The 19,781-nt window shown below is 45.7% G+C and overlaps 1 pseudogene; it reads right to left on the bottom strand.

Annotated features, from left to right (window-relative positions):
• Positions 1–659: 659 nt before the first annotated feature.
• On the bottom strand, positions 660–866 carry LOC142263291 (U2 spliceosomal RNA; annotated as a pseudogene).
• Between the last annotated feature and the right edge of the window lie 18,915 nt (positions 867–19,781).

Here is a 19,781-nt window from a genome sequence, read left to right on the forward strand (position 1 = left end):
ATTTTAGGGTGTATAAAAAGGGAGATTAGATCCCGTGATCCCAACGTATTGTTACACTTCTAAAAATCACTTGTAAGGCTACATCTGGAATATGGGAACCAGTTTTGGGCTCCACATTTTAATAAGGACATTCAGAAGTTAGAGTCAGTTCAAAGGTGGGCAACTAGACTACTACAAGGAATGGAAGGCCTCCCATATGATGACAAGTTGAAAAAGTTATTAAGTGATTATTGGCTGCAATGGGGCTTTCTGGCTGGTGCCAGCCTCTCTTCTTAGCACACAGGAACCACAATCCCTACACCATGCTTCAATGGATTCTCTCATCCCAGCCCAGTAAAACTACATATTTTACACAGTCATAAGCAGCCAAAAGGGATCTATTCTATTCAATTGCAAATGATCTAGATAAGACTGAGAATAAGATACTGCACGGGACATAGCAGAGTTGGTCAAGTTGAGTGGAGATGAGTTTGCTATTTGGCACAGCTTTTTGCATCAATAAAGCAAGTAAAAGGTGTGAAAGATAAAAAAAGGGTGAAAGTGTGAAAAGTGAATTGGCCAAATTGAGGTGCATATAAAGTTTTTGCTTTCTTTCAATTCACTAATGGGGCTCATTTGAATCAGGTGAATTGAGTTCTGCTTTTGGAAACTGGGTTAAGAAGGGGTGCACCGGTCCTGGAGGTACTGCAATACCAGGTCAATGCGTGCAGTGGACAGAGCAAGATTTTTTCCATCTCCTTGTTCTAAAAATCCATTTAATATATGGTCCCCAGAGAGGGGACGTATCAGATATTAAACTGATAAGAACAGATTTAATTTTTTTTTTTTTCTGTTTATCAGTAGGACTTCAAAATAACAAAGGTGATCACCTCCCGTTGCCTGGGAACCGTCCAGGCACAAGAGGGCTATGTGTCACCAGAAGGCGCACACACTTCCTCAAGGCCGGCAGACGTGCAATCCCAGGCACCTTCCAGTACCGACCAAGGTAGCGTCCTCCGAAACTACACTTGATCTTAGCCAAAAGGCCGAGAAGCTATAACCCGAATTGGTTACGGCCTTGAGTGGCACCCTGGCCTATACCGGACACATCTTAGGGAGAGGGAGACAAACCCACGCCTACAGAAGACATTTTGTCACCCAAGCCAACCCTTGAAAAGGCTGTTTTGCAGAGCAAAAACAAGAAGAATGGTGCTTTTTGCAGCCGCCGCCCACTGCAATGAATCTGAATAACTCCTCCTTTTGGACACAAGCACCTCCCCTCCCCCTTGCAGTCTTTCCAATTCATGATACAAAAAGACGGACGGACAGGACAGGACAGGACAGGCTGCCTGACTTTCCGTCACTGCCACCCTTTGCCATCCTTGCCCGTAGAAAGCTCTTTCATCATCCCCAAACCCTAATCTTTTCCCTTCTCTTCCCAGATGCGTCTCACTCCCTTTCATTAGGAAGTGAGCGCAGCCTTTTCTCCGTTCTGCACATGCGCGACGTTAAACACAAATGCGCAGGCGTGCGTTCCATTACCCTCACTGCATTCCACTCCCATACAGGAAGTGGGCGCAGCTATTACTACGGTCGCACATAAAAGAACCCACGGCCACCACTGCACATAGCTGACTCCACCACAGGACACCCACTTCTACACCAACGCAGGTAAGACAGGATCGGCACCTCTATGCTCCCGTTACAATCAGGCTCAGTCACCATGTGATAACGCTCTCAACTCTTTAGTTGCAGGCTCCCCTTGCTTCACCTCCACTGGCTGTGCTGCCATTTCCTCTCCCACCTGGAAGGTATACTTTATTCCACTATTTTCCTGTTTCTCTCTTCCCCCTTTTCCCATAACCTACTTTTATCTGCATTTGTGGGGTATCTATATGCTATTTACATCATAGTTTTATTCATTAATATGGAAGGGAAGAGTGCCCATGAGAGTGTTGAACTGCGGAGAGCAAGAGATTAAGCTGCTCCGATTTGCCACCATTGATAAGCTGTTCTCAGTAGATACACATGCTATCCAAACAGCAGCATCCACCATTGCTTCAGCCCACCCATTCAGTGACAGCTCACCAAGTCAGCCAGAGGAGTGGTGTAAGGAATTACACGTAGGCACTGACTCCACACCTTCACATCACAAGAAGGGGGTCTACAGGCTAGTGCAAGAATACGAGCAAGTCTTCAGCAAACATCCGCTAGACTTTTGAAGAATAAAAGGGGTCAAACACTACATCCCCACAAGTGCACACCCACCCATCAAAGAGAGATATAAGCCAAAACTACCTGCACATTACCAGTGTACCAAGGACATGTTGAGCAACATGAAGGAGGCTGGGGTTATCCGTGACAGTTGTAGCCTCTGGGCAGCTCCGTTGGTCCTGTTAAAGAAGAAGGACAGCACCACTCCCCTGTATTGAGGAATAGCTAGCTGCATTGAGAACTGCAAATTATTTTTCTACCCTTGATCTCACTAGTCGCTATTGGCAAGTGTCCGTTGCTGAGGCAGACCGGGAGAAGACCGCCTTTGCCACCCCGATGGGTCTCTGCGAGTTCAAAAGCATGCCCTTCGAGCTGTGCAATTTGCCAGGAACCTTCCAGAGGCTGATGGAATGCTGCTTGGGACACCGAAACTTTGAAACGGTACTGCTATACCTTTATGATGTTATTGTTTATTCTAAAGCAAACAAGATTTTAGGGTGTATAAAAAGGGAGATTAGATCCGGTGATCCCAACGTATTGTTACCCCTCTATAAATCACTTGTAAGGCCACATCTGGAATATGGGGTAAAGTCCTGAGCAGGTTGATAACCATTGGTTTGAGCATGGTAGGGTGTAGTGCGCATCTTCCTGCATCGGTAAAAGCTGCAGAAGTCCTTGAAGATTTCCGCTTCAAAGGCTGTGCCTTGATCTGTGAGGACTCTCTCTGAGTAGCCATGAGGTCTGCATAAGTGTGCTTGGAAGACCTTCGCTGCAGTATGGGCCATTAGATCTTTGACTTGTACCACAACCATAAATCTCGAGTAGTTGTCTACCATCGTAAGTGCATACGTGAGCTCGCCTCGATATTCTGCAACAAAACTCCCTTTTTCGATTTCAGTTTCAGCAAACACTCCTCTTCCTGTAGAAAATATTTATCATTACCTAAGACAGTCATTCTAATGCATGACAATATTAAGGCAATTTAGTTAAAACTTGTTTTAACTCACCTTTAAGGGGATTGATGTATTTCATGGTCAATCCAGGTTTGTCAGTGATGGCACTGACATAATGTATGGCGTCTTTTTCGGGCGTTATCCTTTGCCTTTTCATTGTGAAAATCCAGTTGCCTATATCAAAGCAAATTCTACTACTTGTAAAGTATGCAGAAAATGAAATGTAGAACATATAACATCAACTGCTTAGGAACGCATCATAGGTTAGTACTTAAAAGGATATTGTCATGTTCTAGTCATAATGCAAGCTGGACATTTTTCATGTTACCCTGTAATCGCCGGCCTGTTCTAATGCTCACAAGCCAAGATATAGGCTCAGCTGCTAAGGCTTCCCTATGCCTTCTGAATGAAACTTGAATATGTCTGGGTCACTGTGTATATAGCAGGTGCTCAGAAAAAATAAGAGTCAATTCAATAGAAATAGCTCTGGCACACTATAGTGATCAATAACGTAAGAAAAGAACTCTTGGAATGCTGAAAATTCTTTATTTGTGCAAAAGGATAATTCATCCAACGTTTCGACCTTGTTTTTAGGTCTTTATCAAGGATAAAGTTATCTAAGATCATAAAGGGTTACAAAACCATATAAACACGTAATTAGTACATAGTACAACATAACAGTACAATATATTGCTACTTGAGAGTACAATGGGTCAAATGACCATGATGCACATACAAAAAATTTTTCCAAAGCCATAGTGAAAACATTTGTACTGAGGAAAGAAAATTTCCACATGACCTATCTGGAGAAACATTCTGGATCAAACAACCAAAAATAGTCAAGCAGGTAAATACACACCTATATGGATAACAGGATGATATGTGTTCAATTGTATAGCGTCATTGCCATTAAGGTACAAATGGAAAACTTGCAATCCTATATAGTGAAGGAAATGAACACATATCATATCAAAGAACACAGGAACATGGGTGTGAGAAAAACCTCAATGTTTATACTTTGTTCTTTATAATGGTGTGAACATGTATATGTCTCAGTACCTTATGCACTTGAGAATTCTAGTGAGTAGATCATGAAAGCCTATTTCAGAACTGGAATCGGTAAATAATTGTAGGTGGAATCTAAATGAAAAGATGGTACAAGTGTTATCATGACACGTGGGCTATAACACAATGGACCGTGTGACAAAGAAGAAAGGAGAGAAAGAAGAGGAAGAAAATGCAACTACCTGTAACATTACGTGATAGTCACTGGTAAGTATCACTTGACAATTCAAGTGAAAAAGGATTCCTTTATTAAAGGGTTCTCAGTCGCCTCAGGATCATGAAATACTAGGGTAAATGATATGAGAATGGGTAAGAAGCACCACTAAAGGAAATATGAGATGCAGGACATATATCTATAAACCCCTGAACTACATGATAGAAATAAAAAGAAGAAAAAAGAAAAAAAGAAGAAAGAAGAAGAACACATAGAATGCGGAAAGAGAATGGGTACAACTACCTGAGTTACTGCAGGGAGGCCCCTGGTTGGTATTGTGAGGGTTAGTGGAATTCCTTCACTGAAGGGTTCTCAGTTGCCTCAGGTTCGTGAAAAATGCTATAGACAAATAATGCCCGGAGAAAAGGGGTTCATATACAGCGAATAATGGTAATACAAGGTACATGTGTCACATGTAATAGTATATATATATATATTGTACTAAGCTCTACACCAGAAATAGAAAGTAGTCCCTCTGCCTTCTGTCTAGGTGCCCTGAGTTATGTCCTGTAAACTGTCACAGGGACCCAGACACACATGTGTAGTAGGGGAATATCCCTGCTGAGATGCCAGTGCTAGAGCACTCGTTTGCTGTGGAGTTGAACGCTATGTGAGCAGTTCTTACCTTCAATGAGCAGAAGTCTCTTTTTTCAGATTTCAATATCTCTGTGGGTATCTGGCAGAAATATGGAATACTCTTTACTGCTAAGACCCTGTACACCACTCCCACTAAAGGGGGCTTTACACGCTGCGACATCGCTAATGCGGAGTCGTTGGGGTCACGGAATTTGTGACGCACATCCGGCCGCATTAGCGATGTTGCTGCGTGTGACACCGATGAGCGATTTTGCATCGCTGCAAAAACGTGCAAAATCGCTCATCGGTGACATGGGTCTCCATTCTCGATTATCGTTACTGCAGCAGTAACGATGTAGTTCGTCGCTCCTGCGGCAGCACACATCGCTCCGTGTGACACCGCAGAAACGAGGAACCTCTCCTTACCTGCCTCCCAGCCGCTATGAGGAAGGAAGGAGGTGGGCGGGATGTTCCGGCCACTCATCTCCGCCCCTCCGCTGCTATTGGGCGGTCGCTCAGTGACGTCGCTGTGACGCCGCACGGACCGCCCCCTTAGAAAGGAGGCGGTTCGCCGGTCACAGCGACGTCGCCGGGCAGGTAAGTATGTGTGACGGGTCTGGTCGGTGTTGTGCAGCATGGGCAGCGATTTGCCCGTGTCGCGCAACAGATGGGGGCGGGTATCCACACTAGCGATATCGGGACCGATATCGCAGTGTGTAAAGTAGCCTTTAATAAACTGTGTAAAGGATTTTAAGTAAAAATCCACAATAAACCAGCGCTAGATGGGTTTTTATAATTTTATTAATAGACCACAAATAAAAATTTTTTTGCTATCCTTGTTTCAAGACAGAGTATTTGATAATATACAATACACTGATTATTACTAAAACCAAGGACTACATAAAACAAGGACCACATAAAATAAAAAATGAAAGTAATGAGAATAAAATTCTTTTGTATAACCAATTAACTTCGAGGTGATACAATATTCACATTGATTTAGTTTTACCAGTCTAATGTAATGCCCCGGCCGGTGGCATATATTTTGTTTGGTTAATAATTTAGACTTATACAATGAAAGATGTACTATACCACCCCTGGCTAACTTACAAGTTTTAAGTTGTACAATATAAGTTTGCGACGTTATATTCGCCCCCAGGGCCTGGGGGAATAAACCTCACAACAACTTGACCGCAAAAAACACCCCGGATTTCTCCGTTGATTAGGCTGGAACCGCTATGTACAGGATTGACCTGTTAGACTTCCAGAGCGGACGTTTTGAGGCCAGTGGCCGCGACTAGTGCTGGCTCTGGGGGAGATGTATGGTTACCGACATCCCTCTTTACAGAGCCTTTATAACACTTCACAAGGCCACAAACCAGCCGGTCCCGTATTCTCCCAAATGTACTTTCGAAATCAAGCAGTACGAAGCCACTGAAAGCACCAAGATGTTGGCTGCGGACAACAATAAGATCAGCGGTAACTACTCAGCCTCTCCAGCGGGCAGTCCAGACCGTATCCAGTGTCAGCTGACTGATTCCACACAGGAGGAAGTTGCTTGGCAGGTTAGCACCACACAAGGCTCCGATCCGCTTCCAAACGAGCAATGCAGAACCGCTGGAGGTACCAATGTATCCTGGTTGCAGACAAAGGAAATGTCAGCGGTAACCTCTCAACCTCTCCAGCAGGCAATCCGTACCGTGTCCAGTGGAAGCCGGTTGATTCCACACGAGGGAGAGATTACTTGGCAGGTTATCACCGCACAGGTGAGGTAGGCAAAAACAGAGTCCTGATCCGACGCGCGTTTCGGGGGCGTGTAACGGCCCCCTTCCTCAAGGATAACTCAGCTGTTGCCTAGAGCACTATTTATGCATATATTTAATTGGTTATAATTTGCATAAAATTAAACAATGTTTAAATTCAACCAACATTCAATGACCACTACATATATCAATTTGTGAAAGACCGTTCATAATAGCCATATAATATAATTATGTGCAAAGGTTTTTCTAAAGGTTTTTCTAAAAAGACCTATATATAGCCTTGCTTGTATAATCATATACTGGGAAGACAATGTGTATATATGCATATGCTTTTTTTCAACAATAAATTTAACAAAAGGACATCATAAAGGTGTAATATAAATTTGCTATAATATGAAAAGCCCCTTATATCTACATCAACCTTGGGCAAGTGAAGCACCAATTTATATCATATCAAAGAACACAGGAACATGGGTGTGAGAAAAACCTCAATGTTTATACTTTGTTCTTTATAATGGTGTGAACATGTATATGTCTCAGTACCTTATGAACTTGAGAATTCTAGTGGTAGATGATGAAAGCCTATTCCAGAACTGGAATCGGTAAATAATTGTAGGTGGAATCTAAATGAAAAGATGGTACAAGTGTTATCATGACACGTGGGCTATAACACAATGGACCGTGTGACAAAGAAGAAAGGAGAGAAAGAAGAGGAAGAAAATGGAACTACCTGTAACATTACGTGATAGTCACTGGTAAGTATCACTTGACAATTCAGGTGAAAAAGGATTCCTTTATTAAAGGGTTCTCAGTCGCCTCAGGATCATGAAATACTAGGGTAAATGATATGAGAATGGGTAAGAAGCACCACTAAAGGAAATATGAGATGCAGGACATATATCTATAAACCCCTGAACTACATGATAGAAATAAAAAGAAGAAAAAAGAAAAAAAAGAAGAAAGAAGAACACATAGAATGCGGAAAGAGAATGGGTACAACTACCTGAGTTACTGCAGGGAGGCCCCTGGTAGGTATTGTGAGGGTTAGTGGAATTCCTTCACTGAAGGGTTCTCAGTTGCCTCAGGTTCGTGAAAAATGCTATAGACAAATAATGCCCGGAGAAAAGGGGTTCATATACAGCGAATAATGGTAATACAAGGTACATGTGTCCCATGTAATAGTATAAATATATATATATTGTCCTAAGCTCTACACCAGAAATAGAAAGTAGTCCCTCTGCCTTCTGTCTAGGTGCCCTGAGTTATGTCCTGTAAACTGTCACAGTGACCTAGACACACATGTGTAGTAGGGGAATATCCCTGCTGAGATGCCAGTGCTAGAGCACTCGTTTGCTGTGGAGTTGAACGCTATGTGAGCAGTTCTTACCTTCAATGAGCAGAAGTCTCTTTTTTCAGATTTCAATATCTCTGTGGGTATCTGGCAGAAATATGGAATACTCTTTACTGCTAAGACCCTGTACACCACTCCCACTAAAGGGGGCTTTACACGCTGCGACATCGCTAATGCGGAGTCGTTGGGGTCACGGAATTTGTGACGCACATCCGGCCGCATTAGCGATGTTGCTGCGTGTGATACCGATGAGCGATTTTGCATCGTTGCAAAAACGTGCAAAATCGCTCATCGGTGACATGGGTCTCCATTCTCGATTATCGTTACTGCAGCAGTAACGATGTAGTTCCTCGCTCCTGCGGTAGCACACATCGCTCCGTGTGACACCGCAGAAACGAGGAACCTCTCCTTACCTGCCTCCCAGCCGCTATGAGGAAGGAAGGAGGTGGGCGGGATGTTCCGGCCACTCATCTCCGCCCCTCCGCTGCTATTGGGCGGTCGCTCAGTGACGTCGCTGTGACGCCGCACGGACCGCCCCCTTAGAAAGGAGGCGGTTCGCCGGACACAGCGACGTCGCCGGGCAGGTAAGTATGTGTGACGGGTCTGGTCGGTGTTGTGCGGCATGGGCAGCGATTTGCCCGTGTCGCGCAACAGATGGGGGCGGGTACCCACACTAGCGATATCGGGACCGATATCGCAGTGTGTAAAGTAGCCTTTAGTCACATGACCAAGACTGTATCTGTGTCCCTACAACACACTTGAGACAAATGTGTGTGTGAGCCTGCATTGTGGGGTATATATAATATATTATAGAGCTGGGAAGGATCATTCTAAGCAGTGAGCTGTTCCAGTATTTGTAGGAAAATACCCAGTAGAAGCATCAAACACAGCACCAATACCTCCCATCAGTATTCCACCACAGTGCCATGTAACCCATGCCCTACACTCCCATCTACACCAATACTATACAGGCACAAACTAGTATATCTGACTAAAAGCCCCCAAAATATGAAGAACGGCCTATAGTTGAGTGTGGATATAAAATCTATGTGAGCAGAGCTAGAATAGAAATCACTGACCGCATTGAAGTCATTCTGACCATAAATCACCATGATATCAAGGTGAGGAGTTGTGTGTTACTGCTGGGAGGAAAGGGTTAACAGTGGAATATTAAGGTGCATTTCTGTGTGCAGTGTTACTAGTCAATGTAACAATTCAGTATGAGCTGCTCTTGGTGCCGGGGGAGGGAGATGCTCTCCTGAGCAAGATAGATGGGGAATGAACATGATATCTATATAGTGTAAGGCAGGGGGTCTCAAACCAGGTGATCATGTCTGATCAACTGGTTACATTATGTCTGATTACCTTGTCTAACAGTTTTTTCTCCCCTTTCTTTACCTTCCAGGTTCCCATAGTCACGTGAAATATCCCTGTTGCACTTGATTATGGCTCACTATTCACTATAGGATGTCTTATATCTAACATCACACTCTCACCCATCAGCACTCTATAGGTTTGTATAAGGTATGCGCTTACACATCCGGTCCTCCATAGGTATTTCCACTTATGTAACACTATCCCTATGATCACTCATAACTCATACCCTTGTAGTCAATTACAGCCTCCTCTCTCCCCCCTCCCCTTCTCCCTTTCCATCTATAATTTTGCCAGTACAATATTAGTTTACATTAGGCACACACTCACATATTCCTTTCCTTAGTGATTTATTGTAATTCACATTCACATACAATTCTCTATGCCTGCCCCATTACTACATTCATACCTACTTGACCCTATCCTGATACCCCTTGTCTCACCTTGTTGGTCCCTACACCTGTTATCATGTCCTTTCCTGTGTCTGTCTTGTCACACAACACATTTTAGCATATAACTTGTGCTCCTTATTACCTGTCCTGCCTATTAGAATTATGTCCATTATGTCCATGCATGGCCCAATGAATCAAGTCTGTACTTCATATTCATGGTTTAAGCCTTTGGGTTCCAATGTGCCCAGAGTATATATCCAGAAAGATTCCCTTTCTTTGAGCTTCCTAATTCTATTGCCTCCTCTGCGTATGGCTTGGACATGTTCGATGACTTGGAATCTTAATTGGATCACTGTGTGATTATGCGTCACAAAATGGTGTGGGACTGGTAATAGAATCTGCTTACAATGTATTGTTGACTTGTGTTTAGCTCAAAGAAAGAGAATCTTTCTGGATATGTACTCTGGGCACATTAGAACCCAAGGGCTTAAACCGTGAATATGAAGTAAAGACTTGATTCATTGGGCCGTGCACCATGTCACCAAGTGTCCAATTGCATTGTCCAATGGCTCACAATGGTTATGCGTTTTCATTGGATGGATAATCGAAGCCATGTTTTTTTCCTTTCTGTTGGGTTTGTTGTGTGAGTAGCCTATAGGATTAAGTTGGTTACCGCAGGCAGTGGATTTAACTTCCTGTCTTTGGTCCAGTGGTAGATGGATTGTCTGGTCTATGAGCTGTTATTGGTTTGAATGCAGGTGAATGCCCATGGGCTGCTTATGACTGTGTAAAATAGTATTGATTCATGATGGATTTCAGACTACATGTAGATATCTTCAGTCTTTCTATCCACATCATTTAAATGAACATTATCCATGCAGCTTGAAATTCATCCAATAAGAGAAGCAACCTTGTACAACCAATCTGATAAGGGCACAGTATATCCTAAGGGAAGGTTATGGCTATAAAAGGGGACTTCTTGGAGTCACCAGGTTGTTGATGGATGTTGCATGATCTAGTCTAAGCTCTTAGGAGCTGGCTAGGGGATCAGAACCAGGATGCCTTGTGGACTCGGTCTAGGGACTTTGGCTTCAACTAGAGGATCACTTGGCTACATGGCTTCAATCTAGGGGCTCCAATTCCGATTGGAGATCATAACCGCAATCTAGGGATTTCGACTCCGGCTGCCAGGATTATACCATATCATCATACCAGAGACTACTTAAGGAAGAAACCCAGGTTGGACAATTTTGTCACCTGGCTACAGACTTTGCAGACCTCAGCCAGCTTCCTAAATCTGGCGCTATTCTATTGTCGGTGGGTGCCCGACAAATTACACAGCTATGTAAAATTTTGGTTTATGAAACTTCAAATCCAGTGACTGATTATTATGTTTTCTAATGTCCTGATTTAAAAAAAAAAAAATTAATATTTTTTTTTAACCATCAAATATTGATTTTGTACAATCCATGTGTGAAGTTACATACAAGTGACATGAACAAGAAAAATACTTATTGTAACCAAAAATATTCACAATTTTATATATAAAATACATTTATTTATTGTACAGTCATTCTGCAACTTTATTAGAAATTTATTCTTGCACTTTTTCCTTTTCTCTAGATCCCCCTTTTCTCTTATAGAAGGCCTGTGGATCTTCTCTGTGAAGCATCCGGCAATCATGTTCACGTTTCATTTACTTTGGTATCGTCGTTCCATCTCCTTGATATTCCGATGAAAACCTTCTTGTTCTTCCCACCAGCACCAAGGTTTTCAGACAAGTAGTCCAAATAGGAATGTAAAAAATGTAACTTCAAATTCATTAGACAACCCAAGGCTTTGAAACGTTTCAGCATGTTCTCCACGATGGACTTAAATTTTGATTCTTTGTTGTTACCTAGAAACGTATTTATTGCTTCTTTCAAAGAGTCCCAAGCCCTTTTTTCAACAGTTTTCATTATTGTTTAAAACACGTCATCCTTCATTCATGGGTTTCTGAATATCCGAACCCACAAAAATGCTTTTGTGCTGCCCCTGTGCCAGCAGCCGCCGTTGGTCGGATCCAGACCTTCTAAGAGAGTGGCTCGACCCGGGGGTCTCGCGGACATGTCGAATAAAAGGAGGAATGTAGATGTATGGGCTAGGCCGTATTAAGTTTGTGACGCCACCAACGGTGTGTGGTGAGGTGGGACACCACCGCTGCCGTTATGGGATACCCGGGAGAGATGTAGTGGCAGCTGGATGTTAACCCCTCCGTGTGTAGGGATGATTGCCCCGGGGCCCAGTGTCTTTGTGCAGGGTATGGTGATGGCAAGGGCCGGCGCGCCTGAGCAAGCAGGGGGATGTTTGGTTACTCACAGTAAATGAATCACACGAGTCTTTCGGTAAACCAAAGGTGCTGGTGGCCTGCCGCCCCGGCCGGTTGCATTCAGGTCCCCCACCCAGGCTGGTGGTCGCTGTCCTTTACTCTGCACTTGTTTTTGTGTATGGTGGACTGCCTGGTCTGGAACTCAGGAGTCCGCTCCCGGCTGGATATGGCCTAAGGAGCCGTGCCCGCAGGCGCTGGCCCGTGGGATCTAAGGGCCCTGGCGGTGGCCTTATCCCTATCAGTGGGCTGTTGTCTTCTTTGAGGGACTTTAGGTGGGATAGGACCTATAATCCTGCCCTCAATCATTTCATTAGCTAGGCCGCTGGTTTCGGTCCTGGCTTCAGGGTCCTAGGTGACTAGGGTTTCAGGTCGGCTGTGTGTTTCCTAAGTGAGGAAAGGTGTTGTGCGGGGGCCTATCTGTAACTACCTGGTTTTGCCAGGGCATCACACCTTCCTTCAGACTTGATTCTGACAGTCCCTGAAACTTGGTACACAGGTACTTAAACATCTCTCCTTCTTTCAGTAGCGCTTTCACAAACAGCTTCATCAGTCCAAGCTTACAGTGGAGTGGTGGCAAGAGAACTTTAGGTGGGATCAACTAAGCTTTATGCAACAATGTTCTTGAGTCCCGGTTACAAAGATGTTCTTGTTGGCCAATTTTTTTTGCTCCAGTGAAGAGTCCTAACCTGGCTTTCCAATTCACACAAAAAGCATGTGTTCTGCCTTCTTTTACGTAATGCTGTGAATCTCTAGCATACAGCTAAACCCTAGTTCACATTTCAAATAAACAGACTGTGGAGTTCAATAGCCTTGATTTATTAGCTGGTAACGTGAACTTGATTGCAGTATACATGGAATATACAGTGAATATAGGAATATCCAAGATGCAGTTGAAGACAGAATACGGTATATCCAAGATACTGTTTTATACGGGTAAAAACTATAACAAGAAAATGATTACAGTCAGTACAGTGTTAATACAGAGTTAACATAGCATAACAGTACATGAGATGCAGTTCTTACGAGAATGTAGGTGAAAGGTCACTGCATCTGCAATACATAGAAATCTTATCTAGACAAACAAGACAGGGATGACACTAAAGGTGTAGAAGTACAATGTACAATGCATTTACTACACTCTTCCATCTAGGATTCTATCACTAACACATGTAATTTGCTTTGCTCACCGGATTACACTAGGCAGGGGTGAATGTACAGAGAGGTAAGTCGGCATGTCCTTTCCTGACAAATCCAAAGAGAAAATGGCTGCAGGCTTCTTCTCAGCTCAGGGAGGCATTCCTTACCCAGAATACATTTAGCTTAAAGGGAAACTCAGCAATTCAAAAGAATAACAATGACCTCTAGGGGTTGTAACAGAAATTTCAATGAATGACTATTAGCAGGCTGCCATGAGGCAGAACAGCATGGGTATTTAATATATCCTCCTTGCTGCCCAAGAAGCAATGAGAACATTTTTAGACCACCACATATTGACCATCCATGCTCCTTGTAGTTAAGTTTCTTGAGAATAAAGTCTAAATTCTCACAGCTTTCTTCCAAGTGCATAGCATGTGTGACGCCCTGGACTAGCCAGGTAGTCACAAACACAAAATCACACACACCCCCTCCCCTGGATAGTCTACATCAGTCACACAAAATCCTTGTTGCCTCCTCCAGGGTCTGATGTCCACACCAGGTGGGGCGGAGCCAGGCGGTTGGCCCCACCCACCGAGGAGTTCACAGGCCTGGAGGCGGGAAAAAGCAGTTAGTTTAGTTTTGTAGTGGAAAGTGAGAGGACAGAAACTGTTAGTGTCTGGGTAGGAGCCCAGGCACTGTCAGCAAGGTCGGCAGACGGTGGTGGCCGTCTGCAGGAGGTGGTACAAGTCAGCTGAACCGTAGGACCGGGGACGGGCGGTGACCCGAGGGGAACTGAACCGGTGAGCGGATCTGTACCAAGCACAAAGGCAGGGCCATTGGACCCTGACCAGGCTAGGAGCCGCCGACAATGGTCAAATCCGAGAGTGACCGGAATCCCAGGGGTTCCCTAACACCCAAGACCCGACAGAAGGCAACCGTCCACACCGTGAGGATAAAAAGCCACCGCCATAGGCTAGAGATCCAAGGGCCAGCGCCTGCGGGCAAACGGGCTCCCTCGGTACGTACACCCCAGCCATCCAGCCTCCCCGTACCGCCACCGGGCCCCGGGATCACCAACCCCTACCCACGGAGGGGGAACCAACATCCTAGCTGCTCCCTGCCATCGCTCCCGGGATCCCCGTCACCAGCAGTGGTGGTGCCCATTATCACCACGACCTGTGGGTGACGTCACTAACTATCTCCCCAAACAAACCACCCCCTTTTCACTCGTGGGCGAGGAGCGCTGCTCGAGTCCCCGGATCTGGCCCTCCGCTCGAGCCACCGAGCAGCAGCAGCAGCAGAAGTCCCCGAACCCGAGCGTAGCGTGCGTGGCCCCTCTGCCCGCGACACATGCCCTACACACACTGAAGAATACTTACTGCCATTGAGCAGTAGCACAGCTTTCAGACTTTTTGGATGAAACAATGACGTGTCTCCACTCGCTCACATTGTACTTAATGTTACATTTTCCATCAGCACAGGAACATCGCTTGAATACACTAGAGCACCATCTTCAGAAAAGTATGGAGGGAATCTTTTCAGAATTCTAACCTTTTGGAAACCTATTGTCACGCTCTCCGGGTCCCCTGCTCTGCCCCCCGGCTCACCTGCCACGCTCCCCGGCTTCCCTGCTTCGCTCCCCGGCTCCTCTGGCAGACATCCCCCGCTCCACGGTCTCCAGCCTCCACCACCTGCGGTCCCCAGGCGGCCCGGTCCCCGCTCCCGGCGCCCGTCGGCAGCCCTGCTCCAGGCCGGCTCCCCTGCTTCCTATACACCGCTCCGTGCCCTGGCTTCTGGCACCCGGGCCTCGCGCATGCGCATTAGGGCGCGCGCGCGGTCATTGACCCTCTCTTAAAGGGCCAGCGTCCAGTGACAGGAAATTGAACACACAGGTACAGGGTATAAAGGGGTTTAATGTCCAAGTGGGCGGGGCCTGTTCTTCGTGTTTCCTAAGCTAGGAGTCAGGTCTCCTTGTGTCTCTGTGATATACTTACCTATCTCTCTTCTAGAGCCGCTCCTGCCTCGCCATCCGGTCCTGCCGATTCCCGAACCCCGAACGCTGACTATCTGCCATCCCGTCAGTCCGTACCATCTCTGATCCCTGTGGTGACCCGTCCTCTCGCTCCATCGGTTCCGGACTCTGCCTGACATCTCGGCCTCCGAACCTGAGCTCCGTCACCCGGACTACCATCAGTGACTCCGTGGTCCCAGGGACTTCTCCATTCCACTCTTTTGCACGGACTGTCCTGCTACCCGTAGTGCTCCGGCTACCGGACCCCTTGCCTTCATTAAGGTGTTCGGCCCAGTAGATCCACCTCCTGGGTCTGCCCGTCCACCTGGCCCTAACACCTATAGAATCAGTGTTTGTGAAAAAACTGTACGTGATGATATTTTTTCAATATTTTTACTGAGTCCAATGATCGAAAGTATGAAAAAAATCACATCTTTCAAAAATTTTTACCCTTGGAAACCTGTGTTATTATTACTATGCACGAGCCCTAAATTGTCTGAAAAACAACAAATATGCTGGTTGGATAGACCTTGACCCCACAATTCAACGGCCACAATTAAGGAGAAAAGTGCTAAGAGAGTTAAATTTGCCCCTGAAATAACCCATGATACGGGCCAAGGAGGGACACACCATTTTGATCCGAAAATAGCCCAACACCATGAGAGACGGGCAAATCCGTGAAAAGACAAAGTTCCAAGCTACAACTGACGCAGGATCTACAGCACATACGCCCATTGTAATTGTTCATGATTTCCGGCCACTACGCATTTCAGCCTTCAGGGACCTGGTAATTCGAATGCTATGTCCAGGAGTAGAGATGAGCGAACCGGTTCCGGTTCGGCTCGAGGTCGGTTCGCCGAACGGAGCTCCCGTTCGAGTTCGGCTCGTCGAACGTTCGACGAACCGAACTCGAGCCAATAGGAAACAATGGCAGGCAATCACAAACACAGTAAAACACCTAGAAAACACCCTCAAAGGTGTCCAAAAGGTGACAAACAACTCACAACACAACACAAACACATGGGAAAGTGACAAGGACATATACTCATGCGAAAACAAAACAGCTGGACAAGGAAAAAGAGGAGGACACACAGATATAGGCATGGCACGCCATTCTAAAATCATGTAAAACACCGCAAGGTGACTCCAAGCGGAGTCTCCCTTTTTTCCAAAAATTGGGCCCCACACACACCCACCCCTTCAGTGGCAGCAGTTGTGCCCCAGTTGTACACTTCACAGCTACATTTGCATCAAGCACATTCAAAAATACGCTATTCTTAACCGTCCCCAGGATGACACCGGGGTAGGTAGCAAAGTCTTTCCTGATCCCAGCTCTGTTCATCTTGGCTTCTTTTAAAAACACAGCAAGCAAGGGTTACTCCAAGCGGAGTCTCCCTTTTTTCCAAAAATTGGGCCACACAGACACCCACCCCATCAGTGGCAGGACTTGGGCCCTAGTTGCAAACAGGATGTTTTGATTTGCATCAAGCACATTCAAAAATACGCCATTCTTATCCGTCCCCAGGATGACACCGGGGTAGGTAGATAAAGTCTTTGCTGACCCATGACTTGTTCATCTTGGCTTCTTTTAAAAACACAGCAAGCAAGGGTTACTCCAAGCGGAGTCTCCCTTTTTTCCAAAAATTGGGCCCCACAGACACCCACCCCATCAGTGGCAGCACTTGGGCCCTAGTTGCAAACAGGATGTTTTGATTTGCATCAAGCACATTCAAAAATACGCCATAATTAACCGTCCCCAGGATGACACCGGGGTAGGTAGCAAAGTCTTTCCTGATCCCAGCTCTGTTCATCTTGGCTTCTTTTAAAAACACAGCAAGCAAGGGTTACTCCAAGCGGAGTCTCCCTTTTTTCCAAAAATTGGGCCACACAGACACCCACCCCATCAGTGGCAGCACTTGGGCCCTAGTTGCAAACAGGATGTTTTGATTTGCATCAAGCACATTCAAAAATACGCCATAATTAACCGTCCCCAGGATGACACCGGGGTAGGTAGCAAAGTCTTTCCTGATCCCAGCTCTGTTCATCTTGGCTTCTTTTAAAAACACAGCAAGCAAGGGTTACTCCAAGCGGAGTCTCCCTTTTTTCCAAAAATTGGGCCACACAGACACCCACCCCATCAGTGGCAGCACTTGGGCCCTAGTTGCAAACAGGATGTTTTGATTTGCATCAAGCACATTCAAAAATACGCCATTCTTATCCGTCCCCAGGATGACACCGGGGTAGGTAGACTAAGTCTTTGCTGACCCATGACTTGTTCATCTTGGCTTCTTTTAAAAACACAGCAAGCAAGGGTTACTCCAAGCGGAGTCTCCCTTTTTTCCAAAAATTGGGCCACACAGACACCCACCCCATCAGTGGCAGCACTTGGGCCCTAGTTGCAAACAGGATGTTTTGATTTGCATCAAGCACATTCCAAAATTCGCCATAATTAACCGTCCCCAGGATGACACCGGGGTAGGTAGCAAAGTCTTTCCTGATCCCAGCTCTGTTCATCTTGGCTTCTTTTAAAAACACAGCAAGCAAGGGTTACTCCAAGCGGAGTCTCCCTTTTTTCCAAAAATTGGGCCACACAGACACCCACCCCATCAGTGGCAGCACTTGGGCCCTAGTTGCAAACAGGATGTTTTGATTTGCATCAAGCACATTCAAAAATACGCCATAATTAACCGTCCCCAGGATGACACCGGGGTAGGTAGCAAAGTCTTTCCTGATCCCAGCTCTGTTCATCTTGGCTTCTTTTAAAAACACAGCAAGCAAGGGTTACTCCAAGCGGAGTCTCCCTTTTTTCCAAAAATTGGGCCACACAGACACCCACCCCATCAGTGGCAGCACTTGGGCCCTAGTTGCAAACAGGATGTTTTGATTTGCATCAAGCACATTCAAAAATACGCCATAATTAACCGTCCCCAGGATGACACCGGGGTAGGTAGCAAAGTCTTTCCTGATCCCAGCTCTGTTCATCTTGGCTTCTTTTAAAAACACAGCAAGCAAGGGTTACTCCAAGCGGAGTCTCCCTTTTTTCCAAAAATTGGGCCCCACACACACCCACCCCTTCAGTGGCAGCAGTTGTGCCCCAGTTGTACACTTCATAGCTACATTTGCATCAAGCACATTCAAAAATACGCTATTCTTAACCGTCCCCAGGATGACACCGGGGTAGGTAGCAAAGTCTTTCCTGATCCCAGCTCTGTTCATCTTGGCTTCTTTTAAAAACACAGCAAGCAAGGGTTACTCCAAGCGGAGTCTCCCTTTTTTCCAAAAATTGGGCCACACAGACACCCACCCCATCAGTGGCAGCACTTGGGCCCTAGTTTCAAACAGGATGTTTTGATTTGCATCAAGCACATTCAAAAATACGCCATAATTAACCGTCCCCAGGATGACACCGGGGTAGGTAGCAAAGTCTTTCCTGATCCCAGCTCTGTTCATCTTGGCTTCTTTTAAAAACACAGCAAGCAAGGGTTACTCCAAGCGGAGTCTACCTTTTTTCCAAAAATTGGGCCACACAGACACCCACCCCATCAGTGGCAGCACTTGGGCCCTAGTTGCAAACAGGATGTTTTGATTTGCATCAAGCACATTCAAAAATACGCCATAATTAACCGTCCCCAGGATGACACCGGGGTAGGTAGCAAAGTCTTTCCTGATCCCAGCTCTGTTCATCTTGGCTTCTTTTAAAAACACAGCAAGCAAGGGTTACTCCAAGCGGAGTCTCCCTTTTTTCCAAAAATTGGGCCCCACACACACCCACCCCTTCAGTGGCAGCAGTTGTGCCCCAGTTGTACACTTCACAGCTACATTTGCATCAAGCACATTCAAAAATACGCTATTCTTAACCGTCCCCAGGATGACACCGGGGTAGGTAGCAAAGTCTTTCCTGATCCCAGCTCTGTTCATCTTGGCTTCTTTTAAAAACACAGCAAGCAAGGGTTACTCCAAGCGGAGTCTCCCTTTTTTCCAAAAATTGGGCCACACAGACACCCACCCCATCAGTGGCAGCACTTGGGCCCTAGTTTCAAACAGGATGTTTTGATTTGCATCAAGCACATTCAAAAATACGCCATAATTAACCGTCCCCAGGATGACACCGGGGTAGGTAGCAAAGTCTTTCCTGATCCCAGCTCTGTTCATCTTGGCTTCTTTTAAAAACACAGCAAGCAAGGGTTACTCCAAGCGGAGTCTACCTTTTTTCCAAAAATTGGGCCACACAGACACCCACCCCATCAGTGGCAGCACTTGGGCCCTAGTTGCAAACAGGATGTTTTGATTTGCATCAAGCACATTCAAAAATACGCCATAATTAACCGTCCCCAGGATGACACCGGGGTAGGTAGCAAAGTCTTTCCTGATCCCAGCTCTGTTC

Source organism: Anomaloglossus baeobatrachus, unplaced genomic scaffold, assembly GCF_048569485.1.
Source record: "Anomaloglossus baeobatrachus isolate aAnoBae1 unplaced genomic scaffold, aAnoBae1.hap1 Scaffold_2571, whole genome shotgun sequence".
Classification (NCBI taxonomy): Eukaryota; Metazoa; Chordata; class Amphibia; order Anura; family Aromobatidae; genus Anomaloglossus; species Anomaloglossus baeobatrachus.